Source organism: Rousettus aegyptiacus, unplaced genomic scaffold, assembly GCF_014176215.1.
Source record: "Rousettus aegyptiacus isolate mRouAeg1 unplaced genomic scaffold, mRouAeg1.p scaffold_m13_p_7, whole genome shotgun sequence".
Classification (NCBI taxonomy): domain Eukaryota; kingdom Metazoa; phylum Chordata; class Mammalia; order Chiroptera; family Pteropodidae; genus Rousettus; species Rousettus aegyptiacus.
In genome coordinates, this window is record NW_023416310.1 from 89,467,515 (window position 1) to 89,480,771 (window position 13,257).

The 13,257-nt window shown below is 49.7% G+C and overlaps 1 protein-coding gene across 7 annotated transcripts in view; it reads left to right on the forward strand.

The window, feature by feature from the left end:
• The first annotated feature begins 498 nt into the window (after nucleotides 1–498).
• Nucleotides 499–13,257, forward strand: part of TNIP1 (TNFAIP3 interacting protein 1) — a 47,077-nt gene continuing 34,318 nt past the window's right edge. For 4 of the 7 annotated variants that reach the window (XM_016118695.2, XM_016118701.2, XM_016118696.2 and 1 more), the window contains exon 1: nucleotides 6,052–6,390. The gene's annotated coding sequence lies outside the window, so the exon portion shown is untranslated. Of the gene's footprint in view, nucleotides 574–6,050; nucleotides 6,391–13,257 lie in introns of those variants that run through there. The other 3 variants (XM_016118698.2, XM_016118697.2, XM_016118699.2) reach the window with 3 other exon arrangements.

Below are 13,257 nucleotides of genomic sequence, written 5' to 3' on the forward strand. Positions count from 1 at the left end.
TGAATGAGACTCAGCGCAGAAGAAAGGAGTAAGCTCTTCCTTCCCTGTGGAGAATCCATAGAGACTAAGTGGAAACAGATGAGATAGAATGGGAGGCAGGCAGATGTGGGCTGGGAATCTGGCGATTTCCTCAGGGTTGTGGGCACTGGAATCCCCCACCTTAGGCAAAGGAGGAAATAGAGACCCTTGGGAGAAGCTGGGGGTGGGGCAGGGTGGGCAGGCCAGGTTGCCTCTGCCCCTGTGCCAATTCCCAGACCAGCTACAGGATCAGCGGGCTTCCAGTTCTTCCCCAGAGCCTTTCTCTTTCCCTGGAATTCACAGCAAGCGACATCCAGTCTGGGAAGTGACAGGTGGGGACTGACAAAGAAGGGCCCTGTGTTCTGCCAGGGGGCGGGAAGGGGCCTCAGCTGGGCCTTGTGTGGCTGCCTAGCTCCTCCATCTCGGGGAATTCCCCTCCTGCCTAAAAGTCAGCCCAGCCCAGCCTCCTTCCTGCAGAAGGACAGTGAGCTGAGGAGCCTTCACAGGGCCGCCAGCCCCTGCCACACACACCGTCCGTCTTCTGCCCTTCCCCAGGTGAGTGACCCAGCCTGGGGGTGGTGAGCCAGGACAAGAGAAAGGGCTTGGGTGCTGGGGCCACCAGACCCTCCCAACTCTGGGCCAAAAGCCACCTGGCCTGAGCTTCCCTGCCGGCTGGGGTTGGCTGCTCCCGGCCCAGCTCCCTCTTCCCATCTCAGGGCTTGGGCTCTGGGCCTCTCGACCTCCTCGCCTGGCCTCGTTCTCCTCTTGCTTCTCTCTCTCCATTTATTTCCTCTTCCTGCCCCACTCTTCTTGCCCTGCCTCCTCAACCAGTCTTTTCTCTCTAGTCGCTACTGGTTTTTCCAAAGGGAAGGAAAAGAAAGGTCTGTTATTGCCTTATCCTTTCTCCAAGAAAAGGGAGTAGATTCATAAGTATGAACACAGATGTTTGTGTGTGTGTGTGAGACCGTGTACCTATGTTTGTCAGTGTGTGTCAGATCTACTGAGGGGTATGTGTGTATGTTCGTGTGAACGAAAGTGTGTGAGCATGTTTCTATGTTTGTGTGTGTGTCCGGGTCTGGGTCATTACGTGAGCGTGTGTGTATTGTGTGTATTGATGTGTGAGGGAGAGTATGAGTGTGTCTGTCAGTGTCTGGGTCATCGTATGAGTGAGTGTATGTGTGAGGGGGAGTGTGTGCGTATGTGTTGGGCACCTTAGCAATCGAAACCTAGACAGGAAGCGACCAGATGGGAGTCCCTCACCACCTTCCTTGGGGACGGAAGGCTGGGACCCTCCTTAACACTAGAGCAGGTGGATCTCTGGAGTGTTCCCCACCTGTTTACTTCTGAGGCAGCTGGACCTTTCTGTGGTTGAACCTTTAACAGGGAGCCCGAGGCACTAGGAGTGGGTGAAAGGCTGACAGACAGTGGTGATGCGGCCTCCTCTTTGATCACAAACAGTCCAGGTTTTCCAAAGCAGGTCAGAGGCCCAGCCCAGGGAAGTCCCTGGCAAGCAGCGGCAAGGAGCGAAGGCCAAGTCACGGTCACAGTGGCGCCTGGGCTAGAGAAGAATGGAGGGAGAAGCAGGAGGGGTCCTGGAAGAGGAAGCAGAAGACCTGGGGCGAGGCTAGAGGAAGATTGCTCTCAGGCCCTGTGAGGGCTTTCCAGGGTTAGGAGACATTCTGGTTCCCGTGGGCCTGCCTCCCTCAGGGCCTGGGCTGGACTGGGCTGGGCCCAGCTGACCTCTTCCTACTTCCAGGAGGATGACAAGGGGCAAGCTTGGACCCAAACCCAGATGGGGCTTGATACCCTGACCTGGAGACAAGAAGCCAGAGGGAGAGGAGCTGGAGGAGCGGAGGCCTGGGGCTCCTAGGAACTGTGGGAGGGGCCTGGTTAGGCCACGTAGGCTACAAGGCCGGGAATTTCCCCCAGTGTCACTTTGTCCTTCTCTCTCCTCCAGTGATGCCCTAGAAACCCTCGAGTAACAGGTCCAGCGATGCAAGGGAAACAGTTGGGATGGAGAAAGAGGAAAACAGGACAGACCCTGGAGAAAAAAATCAGGAGAAATGCCTTCTAGGCCTGGCACTTCTGAGAACACACCTTGTGAGGTCTAGGGCAAGTTTCTCCACGGCTCTAGGCCCTGGAGTCCTCACTGGAAAAAGGAGAGACATCCCTGCCCACCCTCTAGGGCTGATGGTCATAATTATCCTTGCTGCCTTTCACTGATGGTACTTCATTCACTTCACCCGTGCATTGGGCACTGTTCTAACCTCATGGATAAGGGGACAGGCAGAAAGCAATCACGAGGGGTAAGTGGCAGGGCTGTGATCAGCCCAGCTCTGCCTGACTTCAGAGTCCACACCCTAACCCTTGCAGGTTTTGTCACTTGGAGGAGAGGCAATGGTAGATATGATATGGTTTAGTTCACCTTAGGGTACTGAACGAATGCAAGGTTAGGGCTATCTTACCGGGGGTCCTATCTATGTCCTCAGGCAGAGAATTAAAAATGCCTTCTAGGGCTGAGGGTGGGAAGCAGGGATTCACTTATTTATGTCTTACCAAAAAAAAAAAAAAAAAAAAAAAAATGCAATTCCCCAGCACAACTTTAGTCAATATCATGTGCTTGACATGCATTTCTCATTTAACTATCACTGAAATCTCTCTCATATACACACACACCCAGTACCAAAAAGCACCTAGAATCCACAGCGGGGCTTTACGGTCCCGAGACCGCCTCGGGCTATGAAGACAGAGACTGGGACCCAGATCCAGAATTGCTCTCTTCCTTGTTCATCAGCTGCTCCCCCTGTTTCACTGACACCTCCCCAGCCAAGGGCCCAACTCACTAATTCATATACTGGAGTGACACATGTACTTGTTTGCTTTAGAAGCTCGTCTTTCTGTTGGTGGGACAGGTGGGGCTAGCACTGCTCTGGAAGCAGGAGACTCGGGTTGTAGTCCCAAGTGCTAACGGTAACCTCTCTGTAAGACCTCCAGGGTACCCCTGTCCCTCTCTGGCCCTCCCTTCCTATAGGAAAATGGCTGCATTTGATCCTTAACAACCCTTGCTAGCTGGCAAGACTACATAGTACGATGTTTAAGAGCATTGAGAGTTTAGGAGCCTGGATCTTCCTGCTCCTGTTACCTGTTGTTGTATAAGACCTTTGCAAGTTAGAGAACACCTCCAAGCCCTAGTTTCATCTGTGAAATGGGGATGATAATGGTCTTGACCTCAGAGGGTGGTTGGGAGATATATTATGTAAAAATGTAGGCCTAGCACACAGCTAATACTCCACAAATGTTACCTTTTAATAGTTTTTAATATGCAGCCTCCACTTCTCTTTAGGCTCTTGATTTAGAGCTCAGTTTTAGGTGGGTTTGGGGGTATGTTTTTTATTTCCCTAAAATATGGATTTAGGTCTGACTTCGGAGAGAATGGCAGAAAGGAGAGTGGGAAGCTGCATGCGCTCAAACAAAACAGTAAAACAAAACACAGGCCTTTTGATTCTCCTCCCAGGTGGGGCTTTGTGCAGGTGGTTGTTGTCACTCTGGAAGAACAAGAGGTTCCCAGCTGCCTGAGTCACTCACCTCCCAGCATCGGGCCCAGTTTCCTGGCTTGGAAATCACCTTCCATATCTGGGGGGAATAGGGGGCGACAGGCTACAGGGCCTGTTGTTTCCCCACCCTGCCAGGCCCCCAGAGTCTAGGGTCCCATAGTGGATATGGATGGTGGTATGGAACCTGGGAGACTATTCCTGGGTTTAACCGTGAAGTTCTACCCAATGCATTGTTTCTCAAATGCCTTCTGTGTGCCAAGCTTTGGGCTTTATTCGCATTATCTCATTTGTCCTCATGATCACCTCAGGGGTAGGTACAATTACTATCTCCATTTTTCAGGGAAGTGCTGAGGCTTAGAGAGGCCACCCAGGTAGGAAGTGGTTGAGAAGGGGTTAGAACCCCATTAGTTAGATCCATAGCTTGTGCTCATAATGAGTACTGCTAAATTTCTGTAAGAAAGTAAGAAAAAGGGGGTGGCTCCATAGTGTGGTTAGCACATCTTCTTTACGTGCAGACGATCCTGGGTTTGCACCCCAGGTAAAGCCACAGACCATCCCCTAGGTGCGCCAGGCCCCCCAAGTGCAGCCCCAAGAGCATGTGGGAGGAGACACCCTGCCTTCAGAAATCCAGTTCTTGAGGGGAAACAGCAACATCTATAGTTCAGGGGTGGAATGGGGGTGGGGGGGGGGAGGGAGGCGAGGATTAAAGAGAGGGAAAAAAAAGAAAGCAAGAAAAATCGTGACGTTGTAAAAGACAATCCGGTGCAGTGGAAAGAGCACACAGGTCTGGGAGCCGAGGTCCTGGGTTCCACCCCTGGTTGCCTCACTCAATGTGTGTGGCCTTGAACAAGTCTTCTACAACACCGAAGCCTCAGTTTACCTACCTGTCAAATAACGGAGTGTTATCAATGGTCTCTAACATGGTGGATGTTCTGAAGTCAAATTAAGACTTAAAAGGATGAGAGGGGTGGATGTGGTTATAACTTTGAAGAGATGAATTGTAATTCTTAAGAAAAATTACCCAAAAAAAGAATATCAGGCAAAAAAATGACTGTGACCTTTTTAGGTCAAACTAGAGCACTGTCCAAAAAGCCCACACGGTTCATCTGGGAATGAAACTATTTGCGTAAGTCTCTGAGATTAGACATTTTATAAAAACAGCTGAAATAGACTGGAAACAAAATGCAAATAGTTGAGGACCCTTCTTTTTTTTTTTTTAAAGTAAATGTCAGTGTTCACGAGAAGATTTGAGTTGGGATTAGGAATAAAGCAATCCAGGAAGAGGCAATCTGGGAGGTACCAAGAGCAGGAAGAAAACCGGTTTGGGGAGCAGAGGCAGTAGATAGCAGTGATGCTTGGGATTGCTGACACAAAGATTCTTATCCCCCTGTACCCTCATCTGTTGGCGACACTCAATGGAGTTTTGGTGTTCACATCCCTCGCTCCTTCTCTCTCTTCAAAATCAGGGTACATATATACTTATTTTCATAATTAAAATGAACTAGAATTAATATTGCTTTGAGAATTTGGAAACACCTTTGAAGCACCTGAAAGCATCCCAGGATGTCACGAAGCCTGAAAGAATTCTTGTATTAAGCATATACTCGGGTAGGGTATGTGTGCGTGTACGTGCCTGTGCTTGTGTGTTCATACACAGTTGATTGACAGATCTTTTTGTAAAATGAGGGCCTGTGTGAAATAGCTCCCTAAATCCTTTGAGAATGAAGACTTGTCAATGACTGTTTTCAACAGTGTCAGTGAAATGAGTTTTTTTGTGATAGGTTTTTCACAAAGACATATTTACCCGACTTAAAGAGCTGTCCTTTTTTCCAAGATTAGGCCCTTATACTTTTTGAAATTAAAACTTACCCTCTTGTAAATAAAACGATCTTAAAAATAAGTGTTCCCAGCTTAAACTAAATTACTGTTCCATATGGATCTGGGAAATCCCACAGCCTATTTGAATGATCTGACCCACATACGGTATACTAGGTAGGCAGGGCAGGAGGCCGGCTCTGGATTTGCCCACCTGGCTTTGAATCTTGGTTAGTCGCTTACTGAATTATCTAACCTCTCTGGGCTTCATATATTTATTTACGGTAAAAAAAAAAAAAAAAAAGCGGGGGATAAAACCCATCTCAGGAGGGTGGCTGTGTAAATTAAAGCATGCAAAGTGTTTACAGTGTCTGGAGCAGTAAATGTTAGCGATAACAATAAGATTCCTGAGGGGTCCATGCAGCTCGCAATTTCTACGAGCTCTGCTAAGAAGTCCGGGAGGGCCCGGACCGAACTCTGGGGCCCTGAGCTCTATCTAGCTCTGCGTTAGCTCCAAAGGCCTACGTGCCTTCTGGCAAGTTCCTTCCCTGCTCTGGCCTGGGTTCCCCTCCGCACCAAGAAGGAGTGGGCTCTGTGGCTTGTCTTCGCCCTGAAGTTCCGGTTTTCACGGTGGCCGCAGCCTCATTCCGGTACCCGGGGCTTCCGGGGCATGGAGTGCCGCGAGGAGCGGCTTAGACCCAGGACGGGATACCCGCGTCCACTAGGCCAGCTCTCCAGCTGTTTACCTCGTTCGTCCCACCCCGGCGGCCACGGGCACGCCCAGAGAACGCGGCGCGATTGAACCAGCGGCCTGTCAATCGTCCGGGACTTTCCCAGGGGTTGGGCGGCCCGGCCCCCAGCACTTCCTCGTCCCGACCCAGTGCCGGGAGCCGGTGGAGTGCTGCGGAGCCAGAGCCTGGCCTGGGCCGCTAGCTAGCTCGTCCCCGGACCCAAGGCTGGACGCAGAGAGTGGGGAACCGTGCCCCCAGGGCCTCACCCTCGGGTAAGCCGGCCAGGCTGAAGCGAGGATGGAGCGGGAGGAAGGGAATCCTGGACCGGGCCGTTCAGAGCTTCGGCAGTGACTGGGCGTGGGGTGGGAGGTCAGGACCGGCCAGGTGGCCTGGGCTCCAGGGCTCTTGGGCTCCCGCGTGCGAGGTCGCAGGGCGCGGGGCGCCTGCCGGGGCGGCTGGGGTCGGACTGCGTGGGGAATCCCTGCCGGGAGCGGAGGGTGGGTGCGCGTGCGCATTGCGCGGGTGAGAGCGTCTGGAACCCGTGCTGGCGGCTGGGTGCGGGGCGTGTGGGCGGTGTGTACCAGCCAGGTGGGGGAGTGTGCGGGCGTGTGGGTCTGTTTACAGTGTGGGAGACCAGTTTTGGAAGCAGTGTGCACTTGTAATGAAGAGTTAAGTAATTTATTGGGAGCTTTCCAAGCGCCGATCTTAACCCCCTCTACATATGTTAAACTCATTTAATATGTCACATCCATCCTCGAAATGAGTAGCATTATCTTTCTCATTTTGCAGTTTAGGAAACTGAGGCTGGGGTCACACAGTTAACGAATTGCAAAGTCAGGATTCGAAAGCTGGCATTTGGCTTCAGAGTTCTTGTTCCATTCTTTCTGTTGAATATATATATATATGCAGTGTTGGAGACATTTGTGTGCATATGCAGGGTAGCTGTAGTGAATTTCTGGGAGTGATTTTGGGTGTAGAGATTTTACGTATGGATGACTTTTCCACGGTAGAACATTTGTGTACGTGTGTGTGTGATGTGTATGGAAGCAATGGCATTATACACCCATTAATTGTGTGTATGGGAGTGGGTGAGAATTTTGAGCTACATACAGGGTGAGAGATTGCGTTTTGGTTGAGGGGCGGGACTTTCGTGGATGATGCAGAAGAATCAAAAACATCCATCTCCACCTCCTTGCAGAATGACAGTGCAGCGAAATCTGTGGATTCCTAATGCATCATTTTTATTTCACAGTATAGTCAAAATGGAATTTAAGCAGCACTTACTCACTTTCTAAACAGTGGGGTATTGTAGAGGGGAATTCGGCATCTGATGAGAGGTCAGGAAAGGGGACTCTCAAAATTTTTTTATTCCTGGTAATGGATATTGCATTAGGAGCCTGGAATATTTTTTAGTACAAACTCGTGGCAATCCATGATATTGTATTAATATCTCTATTTTATAGTAGAGAACAGAGAGCAGTGAAAAAACCAGTGATGGTAATAATAACAGCTTATATTTACAAGCACCCACTATGTGCCAGGCACAGTGCTTTACATTCAGTATCTCATTTAATCTTTTCAACAACCCAAGGAGATTGTCACTGTTAGTAGTCTTAATATTCAGTGAGGAAGCTGAGGCCCCAAAAGGTTAAGACTTACCCAAGACTAGTAATTCCTTTTTTTTTTCTTTTTTTTTTTTAGGTGAGGCAACCCTTGGTTGACCTCACAGATCGCAAGGACCTTGTCACCTTGTAATCCCTTATTTTTAAATTTCTTTTTTACACTTACAGCACCTGGTCTTCCATCCAAGTACTAACCAGGTCCGACCCCCCTTAGCTTCCAAGATCAGATGGGATCGGGCTTGTTGAGGGGTGGCATGGCCGTAGACAAGACTAGTAATTCTTGAACTCTAAGTCGTGTTCCCTTTTCACTGACCAAGGCTTCTGTCCTGGCTGTGCCCTGGGAAAATAATGTGATCAAGGACTGGCACTTCATGGAAGTACTTGATCATGTCCCTCTGGAAGCTGTAGTCGTGAGTGTCCTGTGTTCTACATACTTTTGTGACCCTGTTTTCCCCCACCCATAGCTGTCCCATGGATATCGCGTGGCATTCATGCTGAGGGTTGGTGCCTGCCCCTATGCCCACACCAGGTCCTTTGGGGCCCCAGGAAGCTGTGGGGTCTGACTCATACCCTTACCCCCAGTGCTCCTTGTGAGTTGGGCCCGGATGTCCTGGGTTGGGTCGGGCCAACCTGATTTGAGCACCTCAGAATTGTAAGAGGTCTTCTGTCTGCCTCCTTCTCTGGGTACTACTGGGTCCTACCTTACCCCATACACTCACTGCAGTTTAGCCATGGCAGCTACTTTTTTCCCCTCTGACATGCCAAGCTTGTGCTTACCTTGCGGCCTTTGTATGTGCCATTCCTTCTACCTAGAACACCTTTCCCCATCTCTTACCATGGCTGGTTCTTCCTTCTCTGTCAAGTCTCAGCTCAAATGTCACCCCCTTGGAGGGGCCTTCCCTGACCTTTCTATGCAAAGTAGCCCCTTTTTTCACTTTCTATCATAATACTGTTACATTTTTTTCATATGTTTATCAAGCTCTGAAATCTTATTTGTGAATGAGAAAGTATATGTGTAGAACTTAGTGTCTGGCATATGGTAATTTCAGTGTTTACTATGTTGTCTTTCTCCTTTCCTAGAATAGAAGGATGAGAGCAGGGACTTCCTTAGTTTCACGTGTGCATCCCTGACCCCTAGATCAGAGTGTCTGGGGTAAGGCTCTCTGGGCTTTGTTCATGGATGAATAGAATCGAAGAAACTAGAAAAATGATGCATTTCACAGATGAGGAAACTGAGGCACTTGCCCCAGAGTGGCACTGGCAGAATCATGATGAGAACCAGAACTTGCTCCCCTAGGCATTTTTTTTCCCCTTTCTGATAGTATGTAAACATTTCTTATGCTCCCTGGGTGCAGAGTGGCTTGATGCTCTGGGGCATAAGGAAGTGGCTCTACAGTCTAGGAACTTGTAGTGGGATGGGGAGAAGTTTGCTGTGAGCGCTGTCTGGAAGGCATCGTGTGCCAGCAAGTGCCGGCAGTAAATCTCACTGGAGTGCGGGGCAGTTTGGGGGTGCTAGGTGGGCAGGGAGCTTCTGGAGGGAGACGACTTTAATGCCAAGCCCTAGAAAGATGACGAGGTGCAGAGCAGGGCCTAGGTCCCTTCTGGAACTTAGTAGACTGGTTAGACTGGGCAGCGGATTTGGGGTAAGGCTCTGCTGGGTTGGAGGAGCTGACCAGCTGGGCTAGGAAAAACCCTAAGATCTTGACTACTAGGTAGAGAAGTGTCAGTTTTTCCACACTGGCAGCATTAGGAAGTGGTTAGAGTAGTTGGTTGGCAAACTTAGCATGCATCAGAATCACCTGGGTGGCTTACTAGAGCTCTGGACCATGCCCCCAGAGTCTGATCCAGTAGGTGCTGGTGATGTTGCTGCAGCTGGTCCAGGCCACTCTCTGAGAACCCCTGGTGCGGGTTGCACCTGCGCGGGTACTGCCTCTGCTTCCTCATCTGTAAGATTCTGCATGTCAGTGCTACCTTCTAGACAGGTGCCAACTAATGAGGCAGTGCGTGTTAAGCACTCAGTGCAGGGCTAATGCCAAGTAAAGCCAATGCTAAATGCCCGCTGCTGACCTTGTTAACCGTGATAACCATGAGGATGGACCTTTTTTTCCATGCTTAGGGAAAACTTGCCTTTGACTCTCTGACACCTATGAACCATGCTGTGTCCTCTCTGGCTAAGTCATCCTTGCTTTGTTTCAGAAGTCTTTTCATCCATTTGAAATAGTGGAAGCTTTGTGCAAGAGGCACAGAGGACATCCGGCCCAAATTCCCTCAGTTGCATTCAGCACCCCAGCAGGTGATCATCCAACCTCAGCTTGACCCCCACGCCCAGAGTGAGGGAGCCTCTGCAGCCCCTCCCAGTGTTGTTACAGATGCTTGCTTTTGCATGCTCCCCTCCGTGCTCACCTGCCCACTTGGAAGGAGGGAGGAAAGAAGAGAGGGAGGGCAGTAGCATGGTGTAAAGAGGGCACAGCTGGCCACAAGACCAACGTTCTGCTTTCCTGTGTCACTATTCTCCCATGCAGCCTCGGGGCAGGTCTCTTCCCCTTGCTGGCTTTGGTGTCCCGGCTGCATAATGAAGGGATTACACTGGCTGGTGTCTTAGCCTATCCTCTTCCAGCTCTAAAAACTCCGTAGCCCAGAGATTGGGTCACCCTCTGGCTTCCTTGGTTTCTGAGCTCTTCCTTCTGGGCCAGGCCTTGCTGTGCCTGCTTCTCGCTGCTGCCGCCCGTGTGCCTGCCCCTCCATTCTCTGTTCCTCTAAGAAGGGAAGGTATGTGGGGCTGTCTGCAGGGAAGCAGGGAGAAGCTCCCCAGCTCCTAGAGACAGACCTGGGCAGCCACCACGTTCAGTTGCAGGAAGTTCTTGATGTTTTTCCCCATGACTGGCCCAGGACAGTCACTCGTCCTATAGGAACTCATGACTGGCCTGAGGAGCAGCCGGTTCTTTGTCTGAGGCCTCTCCTCCTCCTTGGAAAGAGAAGAGTTTCCTTCTCTTCCCAAAGACTTCACCCCGAGGCTGTTCCCTGTGTCCTTCAGCACCTATGGCGTGGACAAACTGGGTGGCCCAGGCAGATGTGTGTGTGTGTAGGGGGGGGGGAAATGTAGGGGGAGGAGTGCTGTGGGAGTCGTGTCATCAAGGAGTCATACTCAGAGGCCAGAGCTGGTATTTTTAGGTTGGATGTTGGGGGTGTCCCATGAGTCAGGGGTTTGGTCTCCACCCACACTAGAGAGCACTCGCTCCACTCTGCTAGCCAGCAGACTGTTGTCCTTTGCCTTCGTCATGGCCAGTTTCATCAGAGATCTGCGGAACTGTGGTCCCTCCACGGCCTCACTTCTGCCTCTACAAATGCTGCCACCCCCCACACATGCCAGCCCCTGACTTTTAGAAAGTACAGAGGAATCATTCAGACATAGAGGGTAGCATGCAGATACCTGGGACCCACCCATCTGGCTTAAGAAAGACTATAACACATATTCTGTGCACCTGAAATGTCTCCCTGATCATCCTCTTCCCCTCCCCTCGAGAAGTTACAAGGCTTCTGAATTTAGAGTTTATTCTCTTGCATTTCTCTATAATTTTATTATAAATATATGTCTCCCCAAACAGTATCTAGTATTGTTTTGTGTGTTTTTAAATGTTACCTAAATGCTGTCAGACTTGACTCTTGCAAACTGCTTGTTTTGCTTAATATATTTGTGAGATTCATACATGTTTATATGTCTAGCTCTGGGTCACTAAAGTTTCATTCATTTTTTCATGGCTGTGTAGTATTCCCTGGTAGGAAACTACCCCAGTATATTTACTCATTTTCTTCATTAGGTAATTTCCAGCTTTTGCTGTTAAAACAAGACACTTTGGCTTTTAGCTGAGTAATATTAGCCCCGTATAACTGTCCCTTTCCTAGCCATTATGGCCATTATGGCACTTTAAAATCTACAGAGAGCTCTATGGTTTCTAGTTGGTCCTCACATCATTTCATAGGGAGAGACAAGGCAAGTGAGGTCTGCTCAGGGTTACCCTGTAAGGGAGCAGAACCTGTTGAACCCTCTTTCCATCATATTTAATATGAGAGAATTCTCAAAAGTTGTCGTCTTCCCTCTTGAAGGGGGAGTTACAGGCCTGGAGAATCACCGTTGTGGGATAAACCAGCTTTGGACATATTGGGGCCTGGGAGGCAGAGGACAGTCAAGTCCCCCATCTCTTTTGTCCCAAGGTTGGGCCTAGTTCCCTTTGTCCCTGTAGCTAATAGTTGTGCTCCTCCTGGGCTAGGCAAGGTCCCCGCTTGCCAGGAGGGAAGCCGGGCTTCTAGTCATGGAGTGTGCGCACCGTGGATCCCATGGATCCCGGGAGCTGAGAGGAGGCGTGGCTGGCAGGAGAAGGAAAGGGGCTGGAGCGCTCGGGCTGCCTTCCCAGCCCTCCTTACATGGCTGTTGGCCTGGGGAGTGCAGGGCGGGGACCAGGGCTGTGATGATCGGGTGTAGGTTCTGCTTTGTCCCTTGGGAACTGTGTGGCCCTGAGCCGAGCTCTGCACCTGTCTGGACCCGGCTTCCTCTCTAGCAGAGCAGGTGCGAGGCCCGGTGTGAGGACCCACGGTCATGGGGGGAGCTTCTTCGCTCTTGTTCCCAGCCGAGCAGAGTTATTGAAAGTCTGGTGCTTCTCTTAGCACCATTGTCACCTCAGGGCCAGCCCTGACCTTCCAGAAGCCAGATCCTTCCTGGCAGGTTCCACGTGGAGACTGCCTGTAGTTGCCAGCTCTCCATCCACCAAATTCCTTGACTAGAAAATTTGTCCGTGGACTTTCGCTCCTTATCTGTGATCGCATCACTATAGCCTTGTCTGTCCACGTGAAGCAGGTACACAGTGAGGAGGCTCGCACCCCTGCCAACAGCCCTCCAGCCTCATTTGGAGCCAGAACAATAGGCCTTTCTTATTGTTCTCACCTTGTCAAGCCCCTTAAATTAAAAAAAAAAAAAATTATTAAAAAATCTCCCTTTAAAATGTTACAAAATGACATGTGCTCACTGGAGGGGGAAAAAAAAAAACTCCAAAACTCAAGCAACAAACACAAAAGGTATAAAGTGAAGGTAAAAAAAGTGAAGGCTTTCTCCTCCTTCCTCTCCTCTGCTCGTCTCTGCCATAATTTAAAATTAAAGCTTTAAAAATAGACCAAGCCCATATTTCCCTTGTAAAGAGCTAGAAAATTATACCGAAGTTTTTTTTGTTCTGCCACTAACCTCATGCACATTTGAGATTTATGCGCGCGTGCGCGCGCACGCACACACACACACACACAGAGTTGTGTTTTTTTAAAAAATAGTTTCCTGTTATAGATATAAATCCATATTTTGTTTTTTCTCTTAATAATATTTTATGGGCATCTTTCCATGTCTTTGCAAAGCAATCTGCCCCATTCTTTTTGATGGCTGCATTGTATTCCATTGAATGAGTAATTAAAGCAGTGCCCTCTTGATGGACATTCAGAACATTTTTGCTATTACAAAGCATGTAGCAGTGCACA